Genomic DNA, 19,343 nt, shown 5'->3' with positions numbered 1-19,343 from the left:
TGAGAATATTGGGTCGTAAACAGGATCTGGAAGACAGGGAGCAGCTAGAAACCAAATGTTTGTACGGTTTGCCTTTGGATTGAAAAAAACAAATTAATTGGGAGTTAAAACGTGGCTGGAAGAGTCACCTAGCTAGGGGTAATGGGAGAGTCACTAGGAAAAGAAAACATCACTGTGAAAGACGGCTCTAAAATTTCAAGTTTCCAACCTGGGAGAAGCGAAGAACAGGAATAAATGCTCGGGAGTTAAGAATCACTTTGGATTGATTCTGGGTAAATTGAATGTCTATGCACAGGAAAGTGTTTATGATCTCTATCGAGACTAGTAATTTAAAAAAAAAACTCCAAAATCCCAGTTATTTACTGAAAGAATGAAACTACAAGATTCCATGATTTAAACAAAATAATTTTTCTATACCAGAGACAAACAAAACAAACACTAAATACTAACTTAGCTAACTCCCTATATTCTAAAACCCAGAATCAACACAAAATAAACATGAATTCACAGGCGAACTGCAGTCAGTTATAAACTATAAATTACACATTAAATGACAGATACAACTAAGACACATCTTACAAATTGGTTTGGCAGACCACTCAGCATATAGGCACAGAATTGCAGAATTGTTACAATGCAGGAGGCCATTCAGCCCATTGTGTTTGCACCAGCTCTCTGAATGAACAATTCACCTAGTGCCATTCCCCCGCCTTCTCACTGTAACCCTGCACATTCTTCCTTTTTAGTTAACAGTCTAATTCCCTTTCTAATACCTCGAGTTAACCTGCCTCCAAAACACTCTCGGGCAGTTTCATCCTAAAGTCCTTCAAAACTCTCTCTTCCTCGTGAAGAACTTCAGCTCATCTTCTTTTAGGATTTCACATAATCCTCAGCCGACAACAGAACTCAATCAACCTGAGTTCTGCTGCCACAGTCTTCGCCAAAAATGACACAAGTCTGCAAATCCACCTCAGCTCTGCTCACTCAATCTGGATGATATAGATCCACTATTGTTATCTTCAATGCACAGAAACAGCTGCAGCAACAATATCTTTGCTTATGCTCAGCTTCTGGATCCAGCCTCTGTCTTCTTCAGCCTGTCTGTACTGCACTACAGGAATTATCATCTGCTACTGAGCTCTGATGGCTTGGTGTCCTTTTATATAGTTTCAACCAGAAGTTTGGGTTTTCATTCTCAGTTTCAGTCTCAGTTTTCTTTGCAGCTGGGAGGCTGTTTCCTTTCTCAGTTTCCCTTTTCAATAAAGGTCTGTCTCAAGAAACACAAGCTTTGAAGCTATGAATTCTAGCACAAGAGTGTCAAGTATACCTGTGAAGTATGCTTTGTTAAGAGTAAGGGTGGATATTCTATTCAGTGATTTAAAGTATAAGTTACCTACAAAGATAGTGTTTAGTTTCTGGTGTTTTTAATCATTTGTTACAGTAAATGTCTTAATACATGAAACCGTAATGTGTCATTCTTTCAGATATTAACAAGAAACTCAAATTTCTCTTTAAATGTGATTGGTTTCTACGGAAATCCTAACATCAGCAAAACCTTCATAAATTTGCATATCTTTCTTGAATCTCTTTTAATTACTATTCAATTAAAATTGCCTGTAATTCCTGTAGTCAAATAAAGACAGAAAATGCTGGAATAACTCAGCAGGTCAGGCATCATCTGTGGAGAGTGAAAGAGAGTTAATGTTTTAAGTCCAACATGACTCTTCTTCATTCTCTTAGTCCATCTCTCCTGCACCTTTAATCCCCACTTTTAACCAAAGTGCCCAACACCAACATAACCTTGTGCCTGTAGCTTGACCAATAATTTATATTGGCTTACTGTTACCCTTGAGGTTTGTACTCCATTCCCCCAGTTTAAATGAAAATTCTTCCCACTTTCAGGATCTCTCTGCCCCACTACTCCTTTTGAAGTTATACCATTCATATATCATGTCCTCTCCTTATGTTTTCTTCTAAAATGTATTGGGTGGCGAGGTGAGGTGAAAGTGACTACCCCTGACATCAAGGCAGCATTTGACTGAGTGTGGCATCAAGGAGCCTTAGCGAAATTGGAGTCAATGGGAATCGGAAAATTCTCTCCTGGTTGGAGTCATACCTAGCACAAAGGTTGTGGTTGTTAGAGGTCAGTCATCTCAGCTCCAGGACATCATTGCAGGAGTTACTCAGGGTAGTGACCTCAGCCCAATCATCTTCAGCTGCTTCATCAATGACCTTCCTCCCATCATAAGGTCAGAAGTGGGGATGTTCACTGATGATTCCACAATGTTCAGCACCATTCGCAACTCCTCAGATACTGAAGCAGTCCATGTCCAAATGCAGCAAGATCTGGACAATATCCAGGCTTGGACTGACAAGTGGCAGGTAACATTTGCACAACACAAGTGCCAGGCAGTTACCATCCCCAAAAAGAGAAAATCTAACCATTGTGCCTTGACAATGGCATTACTGTCACTGAATCCCCCACTATCAACATCCTGGGGGTTACCATTGACCAGAAACTGAACTGGACTAGCCATATAAATACTGTGGCTACAAGAAGAGGTCAGAGGCTGGGAATTCTGCAACAAATAACTCATCTCCTGACCCCCTAAAACTTGTCCACCATTTACAAGGCACAAGTCAGGAGTGTGATGAAATACTCCCCACTTGCCTGGATGAGTGCAGCTCCAACAACACTCAAGAAGCTTGACACCACCCAGGACAAAGCAGCTCACTTGATTGACACCACATCTACAAACATTCACTCCCTCCACCACTGACGCACAGTAGCAGCAGTGTGTACCATCTACATGATGCATTGCAGGAATTCACCAAGGCTCCTTCGACAGCACCTTCCAAACCCACGATCACTACCATCTAGAAGAACAAGGGCAGCAGATACATGGGAACACCACCACCTGGAAGCTCCCCTCCAAGTCACTCACCATCCTGACTTGGAAATATATTGCCGTTCCTTCACTGTCACTGGGTCAAAATCCTGGAACTCTCTCCCTAACAGCACTGTGGGTGTACCTACACCACATGGAGAGCAGCGGTTCAAAAAGGCAGCTCACCACCCCCTTCTCAAGGGCAACAAGGGATGGGTATTAAATGCTGACCTAGACAGCACATCCCATGAATGCATAAAATAACATCTTCCGCTCCCACCAGCACTTAATTTGGTGGGAGGCAAAAAATCTGCTTTCTGACGGTGGGATAAACTGTTGGAATTTTGTTCTTCTGACTTTCAAGGCAGGTTAAAGGTGGGTTGTGCTTCCTGACCAACAATGCTGGGAACTCCATTTGCATGTATTAGCACCGCATGAATGCCCATTGAAAGGCCACCTTGCCAGAATCACGTTCCCTCTGCCAATGAAGTTCCCCAGCAGCGGCTAATTAGAGCGTTCTGTTTTACAACTGGATATAAGTGGCATGCACCTGGCAAGCTTCAATTCATCCACAACTCTGAGGTGAGTAGGCACTGCTTTTGCCTTCCTGTTAATCATTTACTCTTTCATATTGGGTGCCAGTAGAACAAGCTGAGCCAAGGCTGGGCACGGGAAGCACGATCAGTGGGAAGGGTGAGATGGAGATAGGATACACTAGCTTCTCAAAGTTGCTGAGTCCTTTAAACTTCCCTGCTTTTGTTAATAGAGGAATAGAGTGAAAAGAACAAGCATTCAATGTTGAATCATTATGAAACACTGAACAGGCCTCAGCTGGAGTAGTTCATTCAATTCTGGGCACCACACTTTAGGAAGGGTATCGAGGTTTGAAGAGGGTGCAGAGAGATTAACTAGCATTGTGCCAGGATGAGGAACTTCAGTTATGTGGAAAAACAGGAGATCCTTGAAGAAGGGGAAGTTAAGAGATTTGTTAGAGGTGTTCAAAATCATTAACAATTTGACAGGGTAAATAAGAGGGAGCTGTTTCTACTGGCAAGCGGATCAGTAACCAGAGAACAGAGATTTAAGGTGATTGACAAAAGAACTAGAGGTGAAATGAGGAAAAATGCATGCAGTGAATTGCAGTGATCTAGAATGTGCTGGCTGATCAAAATGTACTGCCTGATCTAGAATGTGCTGGCCGATCTAGAATGTGCTACCTGATCTAGAGTGGACTGTCTGATCTAGAATGGACTGATGATCTAGAATGCGCTACCTGAAATGACAGTAGAAGCAGATTCAATAGTAATGTTGAAAAGAAGATCAGAATTTTCAGGGTAGTGGGGAAAGATCAGGGGAGCAGGTCTAATTGGATAGCTCTATCAAAGACCAAAGACAGCATTAATGGCCCAAATGGCCTCCTTCTATGCTTTATCATTCTATGATTCACTCTTGTGTACTTCTAACCCTTTATGTAGTGTAGAACTACAATTTGAACTGACTGCAGACTAAAGTCAGTGTTGGTCAGTGTAGAGTTGTAAACAATTGGGCAAAAGGCCGTTCCACAGAGGCAACATTTTTGTTTGTGACAGTATTATCTTGTTATATGGCACATTGCAATTTGTCTACTCCAAGCATTCACATGAACCGTAAGTGGTGGAGCTGAAGACCACATTTGTAAGATATGATTTACAAATAGTTGTTTGATAGTACAGAACTTGAATATTGCTGAAAAAAAGAGACATATTGTCAAAACTTTTCATCTTGCACTCATCAGGACAGTTCGTAAAAATACCAAATGTAAAGGGAACAACAATTTATACCGTATGAGAAGAGAGTGCTGATTGGTTGGCAAGTGAACTCTGAATGGTGGAGGCATTGCAATGGAGAATGCATCAGTTAACTAATGACTGACAGTTAACTGCCGAGCTTTGTTTAAATTCAAACCAGGCAGGTTGACTCTGATTGGTCAAGGCATTGCACTGGGGATTGAACCAGCGAATGGCAATCACTTATTTTGTTTAGCTGAAACAGACGCAATGTGTGTAATTGTTCCTTTTGTCAGCAAAGAACAGGGCCATGTGTATGAATATATGTAGCTTCTAGTGCGCGTTAAGTGAGCCACGATGTGAGCCAGACTGACAATCTTAAATTGGTTGTCAGTGTATTTCTCAGCACAGTCAGGATTCTTTAGCAAATGTTGTTCAATTGCAGTATCACAACTAATGTTGGACACTATGGGCGGAATTTTCCGTGCCCGCTGGTGTCGGGTGTCATGGCGGATGTAAGCGGACAATATGGCGGAAAGGCCAAAAATCGGTTTCGCACCCCAGTTTGCAATCGTCTGCTCTGCCCGTCAATGGCAGGCCATGTTTCCCACTGTCAGACGTTGGGAAGTTCATTTTAATACATCTGCATAAAATTATAAGCGCAGCTCGCTCCACCATGTCAAATTTATCACCGTCAGCGGGAAGAAATGCTGGTGCACAGCACATCATGACAATTGTGAGGTGCAGAAGTCGGGACTTACTGTCAGAGCCTTGCTCACATCACAGACATCCGAGGAGCAGATGATTCTGGAGCCCGACAGGAACTGGATTCTGGAGGAATGTCCATGGCATTCAGGGTGGATTCTCATTGATGAAGCAGCTCACACAAGGTGGAAAATCACTGCTGAGGGTCTGCTTTAGGACTTCAGTGTCTTGGCCATGGTCTGTCATGGATAATCATCAAGGGGGGTGGAGAGGAAGGTTTAGCTGTGACTGGGAGAGGAAGGTCCAGGTTTGCTGGGAGAGGAAGGTGTACTGGGGGTGGTGAGGTTGGGAGGGGGTAATGAAGGTGTCGGGGGGTGAGGTTGGGAGAGGGGAATGGAGGTGTCGGGGGGTGAGGTTGAGAGGGGGGAATGAAGGTGTCAGGGGTGAGGTTGGGAGGGGGGAATGGAGGTGTCGGGGGGTGAGGTTGGGAGGGGGGAATGAAGGTGTCGGGGGGTGAGGTTGGGAGGGGGGAATGAAGGTGTCGGGGATGAGGTTGGGAGGGGGAAATGAAGGTGTCAGGGGGTGAGGTTGGGAGAGGGGGAATGAAGGTGTCGGGGGGTGAGGTTGGGAGGGGGGAATGAAGGTGTCGGGGGGGTGAGGTTGGGAGGGTGAAATGAAGGTGTCAGGGGTGAGGTTGGGAGGGGGGAATGGAGGTGTCGGGGGGTGAGGTTGGGAGGGGGGAATGGAGGTGTCGGGGGTGAGGTTGGGAGGGGGAAATGAAGGTGTCAGGGGTGAGGTTGGGAGAGTGGGAATGAAGGTGTCAAGGGTGAGGTTGGGAGGGGGAATTGAGGTGTCGGAGCAGTGAGATTGGGAGGGGAGAATGAAGGTGTCGGAGGTGAGGTTGGGAGGAGGGAATGAAGGTGTTGGAGGTGAGGTTGAGAGGGGGGAATGAAGGTGTCGGGGGTGAGGATGGGAGGAGGGAATGAAGGTGTCAGAGGTGAGGTTGAGAGGGGGGAATGAAGGTGTCGGCGGTGAGGTTGGGAAGGGGGAATGAAGGTGGTGGGGGGGTGAGGCTGGGAGGAGGGAATGAAGGTGGTGGGGGATGAGTTTGTTGTTGGAGGGAGTACTGGGGGAGGAGGGTGTAATGGGGGAGAATACGGCAACTGGGGAGGTAGGTGTAAGAGGGGAGGAAGGTGTAAGGGAAGCAGTTTGGAGGGTTGAAGGAATGCAGAGCGGGGAAGGAGTTCAGGGGGAAGAAGGAGTCTGAGAAGAGGAAGGAGTCCAGAGGGAGGGAGGAATCCAGGGGGAGGAAGGAGTCCAGAGAGGGGAAGTAGGAAGGCTGGAGGAAGTAGTAAGGTGGAGGAAGGAGTCTGGAAGGGGGAAGGACTAAGTGGGGGGAAGGAGTCTGGGGTGGGGCAGGCATTCCAAGGGGGGAAGGAATCTGGATAGTGGGGATGTCCAGGTGAATGTGCAAAGGAGGGGCCTGATGGGTCCATGACTGCCCCCTGGAGAGAAAGCTGAGGGTGGCTGTGGTACTAGGGAGGTGTGAGAATGACTGAGGGCAGAGTCATGGAGTGGGAGGGTGAGGGTTCGGCGGTAGCGGCAGAAGGGACGGAGAGGGCAGTTGGTGGGGATTCAGGCAGACACAGACTCTGGGGGTGGGAAGGAGGAGGTTGGGGAGGTGAATGTGGATGGGGGTGGGATTTTCAGGAAGGAAGGGAATGTCCACATTCGCCTGGACATCCCCAAAGGAAAAGGGTTGTGGCTGGTTGGTTGTGGAGGGGAGGAGGAAGGTGATTGCCGGTGTGGGGGGTCAACAGTGATGGGGGAAGGAAATGAGTGACTGGGGGAGGGGAAGGGACAGGAGAACCTGAGGAAAAACATTAGATGCACTATGATTACAAATCCGAAAGGAAGACTCGTGGTGTGTGGGAACAGGTGCATGGGAGTGTGATCAGTGGGTGGGCGGAGATGCAGGTCGGCTCAGATGGACACTGAAAGCGAACCACAGCAGGCAGCATTGAAAATGCTCAGGACATTGAGGAGAGTGTGATACGGGAAGAGTCCGCGTGTGTGGGAGTGTGCTTGCTCGAGGCTCTGAAAGGCCCTGACAGGCACACACTTCTCATGGAGCAAGTGGACGCACTCCTCAGACTCACGTGCCACTCTGTTGAGGGCTTCCACCAGCTCTGTGTGATGTTCCCCTGCCTCCTGCTGACTCTCCATGATGAGCTGGAAGGCTAAATCCAGAGTTTCGTCATCTGACTCGGACCTCACAGATGCCTCTTCTCCAGCAGTCCTCCGGGTGCCAGGGAGCTTGCGCGAACCTGCCTCTTCCTGCTGTGGACATGTGTCCGTGCGGTGACCACCAGATTGTGAACCCGAGCCTGCTCCAGGTCTAAGTTCCACTGTGTGTGTCTCTGCGCTGCTGGAGTGTGTGGGTAAATGCTGTGATGGGTCTTCCAGGCTGCTTATTTCCAGCTCTTCAATGGAGAAGGTGATATCTTTGCTGGAGGTGAGTTCCTGGATGGAGCTGAGGGACTGACTGGCTGAGGGTGTCGGTCGCTTGGCAGAGCTCCCTGTGAACCAAAGTAGAGATAATTAGTGCATGGCAGCAGAGTCAAAAGCAGGAGAGAGAGCACTCACAGTTGTGTTGAGAGAGGGATGATGTGGTACAGGATCCTCACGTGGATGTTTCCCACTGACCTCACCGTCACCACAGGCACAGTCCATATCCTCACCAGTCAGCGCAATGGCTCACTCCTCAAAGTGAGTGAGGGGCCCAATGTGGGTCACTTTACTCCCGTCTGGACCTCTCCCTGCTGCTGTGAGCCAGCTTCTCCTGCAAGGAAACAGATGGAGAGAGTGGGAGCGGGACACATGGCACTGTGTGGAATGTTTGTGTGGTGAGTGGAGCCATGGATGGGATGAGGACACGTGCTCCAGAGGATATGAGCCTGATGGAGGTGTGAGGGTGTGTCTGAGAGTTAGTGGTGTTGTCCCTTGAGGTGTGAGATCTCAGTGGATGTGTGATGGGTTTGTGTGTGTGAGTTGAGAGTGAGGAGAAGAGTGAATTACCCTGGCGGAACGGATGAGACCATTCATCCTGTAGTGGCACTGGCTGGCTGTCCTCTTTTGCAATGGGCACTGACCACCGCTGCCACTGCCTCCCATGCTGAATCTGTGACCTTACCTGCTGGTCTTCGCCTAAAGTGGGGGGTAGAGGACATCAAGGTGGGTCTCCACAGCATCCAAAATCTGTGGGGGGTGGTGGGGGCGGCGGCGGGGGCTGCAGTCTTTTTGTCTTTCAGGGCCATGTCTTCTGTGCAGCAGCCTTGGGCTGGAAGCACTGAGAGGCGTGTGCGCGGCTGCACTTCAAATATGGCACCCGGCGTGATGAAGCAGCCAGGTGGCGGATGTATTGGGGGTCACCTGCCATTGAACCAGTGTGTTTCCTGGGAATGCATAATTAATGAGGCGGGATTGACACGATACGGTGTGAAGAGCCGCCATTGAGGCTGGTGGGTAAAACATTCTTTTTCCCGCCCGCTACCACACTTGGTGCAAATCTGGCCACACCATCACTTCGCCATTTCATCAGCGGGCGCCATATTTAAATTGTAGCCGGGCACACACCTCTCAGTGTTTCCAGCCCAGGACTGCTGCACAAAAGACATGGCCCCGAAAGGCAAGAAGACTGCAGCTCCCCAATTCTACCCTACGTTTTGAGTTTTGCAAGCACAGGTTGGTTGGATACGGTCAGTACTTTGCCTGTTGTGAATAGCGGCTGGGACATGCTATTTGATATGATCCGCCAGTCTTTGGGACATATGGCTTACATACCTGGCATCAACCTGGCACTGAAATTCATATACAACATTGCTCTTTTGTGTGATAGGCAGAATGTTTTTTAGGTTTGATGGCAGCATCCTGTCAGTGGCGAATACCACTCGTGTTGCTACTGCACAGTAGCAGCGTGAAACAGCTAGCTTCACCTGTTGCTCAAATTTTTGAAATACCTTACCCTCAGGGTAACCTGAGGTGGACTGGGCACTTATCAGAGCCGAAAGTGATGGCTTTGGGCCTGTTCATGAGTTTGTGCGATATAAAATGTGAAATGATCTGATCAGGGTAGCCATAGTCTTGCAGGATGCCTTTGTGTGCTTGCACACGAACAGGAGAGTGAGCACATCCTGAGTGGGGCACAGCCAGAGTGGATATTCAGAATTTGGTGCAAAACGGGAATTGAACTGGTAAGTCTTTCTCTTTAATTTCTCTTTAATTTTTGTAAGTTCAATAGTCTAGTTAAAAGGTTGGTAAGGTAGCTGACTCAGCTGACTGTGCGACAGTTAACTGTCAATCACCTGAAGCATGATTAGGGCTGATTAGGGGAACAAATCAGCAGAGCCATTAGTGGAGTACAGAAAGTGCAGGGTGGAGCTTAAGAAAGCAATTAGGAGAGCAAAGAGGGGATATGAGAAAGCTCTGGCTGGTAAAAGTAGAGAAAATCCCAAGATATTCTATAAGTATATCAATGGGAAGAGGATAACCAGGGAAAGAGTAGGGCCCATAAGGGACCAAGGGGGCAATCTATGGGTGGAGCCAGAGGGCATCGCTAGAGTGTTGAATGAATACTTCACATCCGTCTTCACCCAAGAGAATGAGGATGAAGGTATCGAACTCGGGAAGAGTTGTCATTTATATATACGACATAGATGACTATGTGGGGGGTAGGATTAGTAAGTTTGCGGATGACACAAAGATTGGCCGGGTGGTTAACAGTGTCTTGGGCGAGGTTCTTAAGCAAATTGATATAGGGAGTGACAAGGTGTTGGGAGGCTTAAAAGTGGACAAATCTCCAGGTCCGGATGATTTGTGTCCCAGACTGCTGAGGGAGGCAAGGGAGGAGATCGCAGGGGCTCTGACCCAAATTTTTAATTCTTCTCTGGCCACGGGGGAGGTGCCAGAGGACTGGAGAACAGCTAATGTGGTTCCGCTATTTAAGAAGGTTGCAGAGATAAGCCATGGAAATACAGGCCAGTGAGCCTCAATGGTAGGGAAACTGTTGGAGAAATTTCTGAAGGAGAGTATCTATCTCCACTTGGAGAGGCAAGATTTGATCAGGAATAGTCAGCATGGCTTTGTCAGAGGGAGATCATGCCTAACAAATTTGATTGAATTTTTTGAGGAGGTGACCAGGTGTGTAGATGAGGGTAAGGCAGTTGATGTAGTTTATATGGATTTCAGCAAAGCCTTTGACAAGGTCCCACATGGGAGACTTATAAAGAAGACAAATGCACATGGGATACAGGGTGATTTGATAAGGTGGATTCAAAATTGGCTTAGTTGTAGGAGGCAGAGGGTGATGACAGAAGGATGCTTTAGTGACTGGAAGCCAGTGTCCAGTGTTGTACCACAGGGATCTGTGCTGGGTCCCCTATTATTTGTCATTTATATAAACGACATAGATGACTATGTTGGGGATAGGATTAGTAAGTTTGCGGATGACACAAAGCTTGGCCAGGTGGTTAACAGTGAGGTTGAGTCTCTTGGGATACAGGAAGATATAGACGGGATGGTCAAATGGGCAGATAAGTGGCAGATGGAATTTAACCCTGAAAAGTGTGAGATGATACACTTTGGAAGGAGTAATTTGACAAGGAAGTATTCAATGAATTGCATGGCACTAGGAAGTTCTGAGGAACAAATGGACCTTGGCGTGTGTGTCCATAGATCTCTGAAGGCGGAGGGGCATGTTAGTGGGGTGGTGAAAAAGGCATATGGGACACTTGCCTTTATCAATCGAGGCATAGATTACAAAAGTAGGGAGGTCATGTTGGAGTTGTATAGAACCTTGGTGAGGCCACAGCTGGAGTATTGTGTGCAGTTCTGGTTGCCACATTACAGGAAGAATGTGATTGCACTGGAGGGGGTGCAGAGGAGATTCACCAGGATGTTGCCTGGGATGAAACATTTAAGTTATGAAGAGAGGTTGGATGGACTTGGGTTGTTTTCGTTGGAGCAGAGAAGACTGAGGGGCGACTTGATCGAGGTGTACAAGATTATGAGGGGCATGGACAGGGTGGATAGAGAGCAGCTGTTCCCCTTAGTTGAAAGGTCAGTCACAAGGGGGTATAAGTTCAAGGTGAGGGGCAGGAGGTTTAGGGGGGATGTGAGGAAAAACTTTTTTACCCAGAGGGTGGTGACGGTCTGGAAGGCACTGCCTGGGAGGGTGGTGGAGGCGGGTTGCCTCACATCCTTTAAAAAGTATCTGGATGAGCACTTGGCACGTCATAACATTCAAGGCTATGGGGCAAGTACTGGTAAATGGGATTAGGTGGGAAGGTTAGGTGTTTCTCACGTGTTGGTGCAGACTCGATGGGCCGAAGGGCCTCTTCTACACTGTGATTCTGTGATGAGCCTTATTTCAGCATCAACCTTGCATGGTGAGCAAATGGTTGGTGCCCTATTTATGAGGTTGTTGATTAGATCAGTCTTTCAGTGAGTGCATGGAACTGTAAGAATCCCAATGTGTATATTGACCAGTGAAGGTAGGCTTGTGGTAGACGTAGTAGAGATCCCTCTGGCAGATTTTTCAACTAGTACATCAAGGAATGGGAGCTCATTTGATTGCTCCACTTGAAAGGTGAATTTGAGCACAGGATGGAACCCGTAAAGGTGTGTAAGGAAATTCTTACATGCAGCTGTGGATTCAAATAAAGCATCTACATATTGGAACTATGCAAGGGATATGAGGTTGGGTGTTATCTAATCGAAAACACGTTTCTTGTGAAACCCAACAAAGATGTGGTGAGAGCTGGGCCCAGATGGGATCCCATGGCGACACCATCTATTTGGGTTTACATGGTGTCATTAGAACTAAACTCAACTGCATGATTTGCTGAGTTTATAAGTGCAATGAATACAGATTCAGACACTGGTGGCACATCTAGATTGCAATGATGTGGTGATGCAGTGCAAATATCCATGGCTTCCTTGAGCAGTACATTAGTCAACAGGCTAACAATGTTGATTGAGCACATGGACACAGCATCGCTATCGATATGCAAGTCCTGTATGGTCTTCATAAATGTGAAGGAATCCTTTTACCGTGTATGTGGAAAATTTGCTTCGAACAGGATGCAGCAACTTACCCAACCATTTGGCCAATTCATATTGTGCAGAACCGGTAATTTTTTTTTTACTTGTTCATGGGATGTGGGCATTGCTGGCTAGGCCAGCATTTATTGCCCATCCCTAATTACCCTTGTTCAGAGGGCAGTTAAGAGTCAATTGCGTCATTGCTTTGGGTCTGGAGTCACAGGTAGACCAGACCAGGTAACGATGGCAGATTTCCTTCCTTAGAAACCAGATGGGTTTTTACAACAATTGACAATGGTTTCATGGTCATTAGACATTTTAATTTTTTTAAATTCCAGATTTTTATTGAATTCAAATTTCACCATCTGCCATGGTGGGATTCAAACCCGGGTACCCAGAGCATTACTCTGGGTGGGTCTCTGGATTACTAGTCCAGTGACAATACCACCATGCCACCACCTCTCCAGTAGATAAAATAGGGTGTAAAGGGGCATCACTTTTGTGTATTTTGGGCAGCTCATACATATGCGGACACAGTGCACCGTGAGGAGGAATCCTATCATATATACCACTCGGCAGCTCATTACTCTTACACAATCCAACAAGCACTTTTGTAACTTGTTTTCAAGCAGGGCTTTCCAGTCATGCTTAGCGGTCATGCTTAAAGGATACAAATTTGGTCCCATCATTAAGAACGGTGTACATTTTGCTGATATAGTCACACTTGTTTACAGAAATGTACGTATTTAAACAAAGATTGGCAGTGAACTGTCAATCATCAGTTAACTGGTACATTTTCCACTGCAATGCCTCTACCAATCAGAATCCACTTGCCAACCAAACAGCACTCTCTTCTCATGCAGTATAAATTGTTGTTCCCTTTGCAATTTGATGTACTTGTGAATTGTCCTGATGAATGCAAGCAGTGGCGGATTTAGAGTTAGTGGGGCCCTGTGCAGTGTCATTATTGGGCCCATCCCCTACCTCAGGACCCTACCAAGAGAAAGCACATTCTCTCTTCTCTACCCCCTTAACTCCCCCACCCGCCGCACCATTTTTCATTCTTTGCAATGCTACAATGCATTTATTTTGATAGTTCAGCATTTATATTGAGGAGAGGCTAAGAGCTGATCAAGCCATCAGGGAAAGAATACTCAATCCATTCTGCTCAGATAAAGTAGGACTGTCTTTAAAGATACAGAAAGAAAAGGCTTAACTTTCACTACATGGTAACACTTTTATTGTGGGTTTTCTACTCCCTGATAAACCAAATCAAATTGTCACCAAATACAGGATAATCATAATTCAACAGAATGAGGCCAACATTTACACGGTGTGTGATTATTCAAAGTGCTTTTTGTAAATTGTCATGAAGATATTGATGTATATAGTGTTAATGGAAATTATTTTTAAAATCGAGTTTTAGCCCATGTGTGTGTGTGTTTTAATTGGATTAAAGCCAGATAGTCTAGGTGCTTTGTTGTATAGTAGTTAAGAGTTGTTAAATAGTAAGGAAGTTAGGATAAAGTGAACATCTGCATTTGTTAAATAAACTATTCAAGATTGGGGGGTGAAATCTTGCACCTAGCTAGAAGTAGCCAAACAACGTGTTTATTTTTTCAGTTTACGAATAAAATTGGTGCTATGAAAGGGGTTTTATTGTTAGGTGGAGTTCAAAGACCTAGTGGTACAATGAGAATTTACATTCAAAGAGAAGGCCAGGTATAGCCCAAGAGGAGTTTGTGTGTGCAGGTCAGATGCATGTAAGATCTAAGCAGTGTGTACGCCCTACAGCTGTGGCTGCAAAGGAACAAAATTGCAAGGGACATAATTTTGAATTCGTAAGATCAAATGTGCTTTGCCTGGTGTCTGTTTAAAGTCTATGGGTTACTGTTGCCTTGGTGAAGATTTACCTGGGAGTGATTAATTTGGGATTTGTTTAAAAGTTATTATGGTAGTAATTTGTAGACATGCGTATGTGTTTAATTTGCTGTTACATTAATAAATGTTTAATTTAGTTTTACATAAAAAACCTCTTGAGTCGTGGTGGTTTTATTTCTGAATTCAGAGCTGCATCTCAAACAAACCAATTGAAAATATGGATTATGACAGATGTTCAAGTTTCCCTCTGGGATCTAAACAACTCAGCCTTTACCAACTGCTGTGCCATAACAAAATGCAGATGAATAGTACGCATGGAAGAGATGGTGTGAGTCCCGACAACTCAATTGTCCTTTTAGAGAGGCAGCACTGGCATGTCTATGTCCAGGGCTCTCGCTCCAGCTCATTCATACAAACCAAACTCCAGCATGGGAATTTAAATGTTGGGGAAGTGACATCCATCAAAAACAAAAGTTTGAAAATGAGCTGCTGGTGGATTATTACTGAATGGGAGGGTGGGAGGGAGGAGGGGGGTACTGGGGCCTTGAAGGGGATGGGAAAGGGGAGATCCTGGGGTCTTGAGGTGGTGAAGGGAGTCCCAGGGCTTTGAGGGGGGTCCTGGGTTCAGTAGGAAAGTGGGGTCCTGGGGCCTTCGGGGCAGGGCTTGGGCCTTGAAGGGGGTGGGGAAGGTGGGGGGTTCCTGGGCCCATGATGGGGGTCCTGGGCCTTGGGTGCAGGAGGAAGCGTGGGGGGTTCCCAGGGCCTTGAAAGGTTTGGGGGGTCCTGACCCCTTGAGGGGGGTGGGGTGTCCTGGGATCTTTGAGGGGGGGGGTGGGTTCCAGGACCTTGAGGGGGTGGTGAGGAAATCTTGGGGCCCTGAGGGGTGGGGAAGTGGGGTACAGGACCGAGTGTGGCAAAGTGTTGTTGTGAAGCTGAGAGGAGCGCAAATGCCAGCGTCTGTGGTGCTCGTGTCCCTTCTTGCCCCGTGACCTCGCTCACCCTCCCCCAGACCACATGCTGCACCCGCAAGGATCTGACCCATGCATGTGCACAAACACACACCTAGAAACTTTTTGCAACACAAAAAGCAGCAATCTCAGACCATACCCAGCTCACCTTCTACTGCCTATCTTTGCAAAGGAAACCAGTAAATGTCATCTTGATTTAGACCATCACTCCCTGCCACACACATCAGTCAGCAGACGAAGGTAATTTTGCTTTCTCATTGGCAGGTTGCAATTCATTTGTCAGATTTGTCCTGCATTTTGGGGGTCCCTCTCGTTTGGTGGCCCCATGTCATTGCACAGTTTGTTTCCTGGTAAATCCACCACTCAGCGCAAGATTGAAAAGCTCTGACAATGTCTTTATTCAGCAATCTTCAAATACGATTTAGTTTTACAAGTCAATATTGACTGTCACTTAATTACCCAGGTCTCTCAAACTAATTGCACATTCTCCTGTATGATGAATTGTAGAAGTTTACACACTATCAATGTTGGATTGGTCTCTGGTTACCTGGCTCACTTCTTTCTCCCTTGTTGATGTTACATTGACTATACTTCAGGGTCTGGTCCAACTTCCATATCTAAGAATATTTGAAAAGTTGTGGTCATATCCTCTGCTATTCCCACTTTCTTTGACTTCCCCTGCCATTCCAGGATGTATCTATCATGGTCCAATGCTTAAAAGAAGCTTCTTTTTTGCTTCTTGCAATGTTGATGACATTGGCTCAGTTAGAGTTATCATCCATCCTTTAAAGTGGTCTTGCTTCAAGCCTTTTGCACTTTTCCAATTTTCTCAGCACCATTTTGTGACTCTCATTTTCTTGTCTGCATTTAGTATCTCTGCCATTCTTTCAACCTCAAAACGGTTTCCTCTCCACCGGTAATCGGCCCCACTCTTTCTTTAGATGTTGTTTTACTTTCTGGCTCTTCAGGAAATTATTTACTATCTCCCTTTATGTTCTCTGCCAGATTCTCTCTGTATCTCATCTTAGTCCTATTTTTCTCCCCTCCTAAAATGTATATATTTGGCTTGTTTTTATTTTGATTCTCATTTATTATATGACATTCTCAGAAAATAACCTGTATTTCTACAGCATCTCTGATACCTCAAGACATCTCAAAGCACTTTATAGCCAATGATGTACTTTTGAAATATAATCACTTCACTTCACTGTTATGTAAAGAAACACTTTATCTTCTCTCCAGTCCTTTGCCACCTCCCATATCTGTTCCCATTTTTCCTGAAACTCCATGTTTGAAACCCTCCAATCAGGGTTCTGCCCCTGCCATGGTACCTAGACAACCCTTATCAAAATCACACATGACACCCTGTGACAACGGTAAACTTTCCTTCCTCATCCTTCTTGACCTGTCAGCGGCTTTTGACATGATTGATCATGCCATCCTCCTCCACCTCATCTCCACTGTTGTCCAGTTGAGTGGGACTGCCCTCATCTAGTTCCATTTTTATATATCTAATCATACCCTAGAGAATTACCATCAATGGCTTCTCTTCCTGCTCTCATGCTGTTATCTTTGGTGTCGCCCAATAGTTGCTCCTTCCTACTTCTCATCTACATGCTGCCCCTTGGTGACACCATCCAAAGGCACACGTTAGTTTTCACATGTACACTGACAACAGCCAGCTCTGCCTCACCACCACCTCTCTCAACTCCTCCACTGTTGCTAAATTATCAGACGGCTTATCTGACATCCAGTATTGGATGAGCAGAAATTTTCTCCAATTAAATATTGTGAAGACTGAAGCCATTGTTTTTCAGTCCCTGCTCCAAACTCTACTCCCTAACTATCGACTCCATCCCTCTCCCTGGGCAATAATGGTGTCACATTTGACCCTGAGATCAGCTTCCGACCTCATATTCCTTCCATCACTATGACCAACTGATTCCACCTTAATAACATCATCTGACTCTACCCCTGTCTCAGCTCATCTGATGCTGAAACTCTCATTCATGCCTTTGTTACCTCTAGACTTGACTAATCCAACACACTCCTGGCTGCTCTCCCACATGTTACTCTCCACAAAATCCATAAAGCACAGCTTTTACTGTGTGCACTTTATGGGGCTTGGTGAGTGTGGGCATCCAAAACTCTGTAGCACACAGATTAACTCACACAAAGTCCTCTTCCCCTGTCAGCCTTGTGCTCGCTGGCCTCATTGACTCCAGTTCAAGCAAAGTCTTGATTTTAAAATTCTAATCATTGTTTTCAAATCCCTCCATGGCCTTGCCCCTCTCTATCTCTGTAATCTCCTCCAGCCCAATTCTCTGACATATTGGCACTCCTTGAATTCTGACCTCTTGCACATCCCAATTTTGGTGGCCATATCTTCCTGTACCTCATTTAAGACACTTCTTAAAACAAGCTTTTGCTCTCATGGCCTAACATCTCCTTAGATGACTTTTTTTTTACTTATTCATGGGATGTGGGTGTCATTGGCTAGGCCAGCATTTATTGCCCATCTCTAATTGCCCTTGTTCAGAGGCAACCACACTGCTGTGGGTCTGGAGTTGGCCAGGCAAGGACAACAGATTTCCTTCCCTAAAGGACATTAGTGAACCAAGTGGGTTTTTACAACAATGGTTTCATGGTCATCCCTTAGACATTTAATTCCCAATTTTTATTGAATTCAAATTCCACCATCTGCCATAGCAGGATTGGAACCTGGATCCCCAGAGGAATTATGTTTGGTCCCTGGATTACGAGTCCAATGACAATGCCACTACACTATCACCTCCTCTTCGATTCAGTGTCAAACTTTGTGTTATAATGTTCCTGTGAAGTGTCAGAAGACATGTTATCAGTATAAGTCGTAGTTATTGTTGTAAATCTTAATTTATTTTTCATTTCTCGAATTATCAAAGCTGTGAAGCTTTCACTGTGCTCACTTTCCAGGGATTGGTGGGTGTGGTCATGTGCGGGTGGCGTGGCTGGAGTTGGGTGGAGAATGGAGTTGGGGTGTGAGGTGGGGTGTGGGTGAGTTGATGAAGATTGGAGTCCGGTGTGAGTTTCTGTTGCACAGTCAGCCTCTGGTGAACAGTTGGTTTTCCACTGATTGTGTGAGAGGGTGACTTTCTCTGTCATTGACTGCAGGGCTAAATCTGCTCTCGCTGGCATGTGTCACACTGCTATATATAGACAGCTGTAACTCTGTATTGTACAAGTTATGCTGTGAATGCAGCCATGGTAAAATGAGGCAGCAGATGGAGTGGGGGCTGGGCAGGAGGTTCAGAATCACTCCTGAGCTTGCTGACCTACACCGGCTCCAGGCCTGAAAACACCTTGATTGAATTTGCTCATCTTCATTTTCAAATCCCCCCATTGCCTTGGCGCTCCCTTTCTCTAAAATCTCCTCCACCCGCCACTGACCCTACCTCCGCCACACTCTAAGGCAGCACATTCCAGATCCTGACCATTCACTGCATGAAAAAGTTTCTCCTCATGTTGTATTTGTTTTTTTTTGTCAACCACCTTAAATCTGTGCCCTCTGGTTCCCGATACTTCCACCAATGGGAACAGCTTCATGGCTTTCAAAAGGGAATTGAATTATTTCCTGAATGGAAAAACAATGGAGGGCTATGGGGTAGGGCCTTGGAGCGGGACAAGGTGAGTTGTTCTTGCAGAGAGCTGGCACAAACAGAATGGCCTAGCCTCCTGTGCAGTAAACATTCTTTAATTCTATGATATTATGTTTTACTACGTTAAAGATACTATACAAATGTATGTTGTTGTTGAAGGTGGCAGAACAAGGTCCTGGTTCATGATCCTTCCCCCAATGGGAACAGTTTCTCCCTATCTGCTCTGTCCAGACCCCTCATGATTCTGAATACCTTCAATACCTTTCCTTCCTCAAGGAGATCAGTCCCATCTTCTCCAATCAATCCTCATAAATCTTTCCTGCACTCTCTTGAAAGCCTTCATATCCTTCCTAAAGTGCAGTGCCTAAAATTGGAAACATTACTTCAGTGGAAGCCAAA

General features: G+C 46.0%; 1 protein-coding gene across 1 annotated transcript in view; it reads right to left on the bottom strand.

Moving 5' to 3' along the window:
* Positions 1–19,343, bottom strand: part of LOC144695175 (cytosolic 5'-nucleotidase 1A-like) — an 88,112-nt gene that overhangs the window by 8,671 nt on the left and 60,098 nt on the right. The window lies entirely within an intron of this gene.

The sequence above is a fragment of the Cetorhinus maximus genome, chromosome 21 (assembly GCF_964194155.1).
Source record: "Cetorhinus maximus chromosome 21, sCetMax3.hap1.1, whole genome shotgun sequence".
NCBI lineage: Eukaryota > Metazoa > Chordata > Chondrichthyes > Lamniformes > Cetorhinidae > Cetorhinus > Cetorhinus maximus.
Note: the sequence above shows the minus strand (reverse complement) of the source record. Positions and strands in the feature narration are given on the sequence as shown.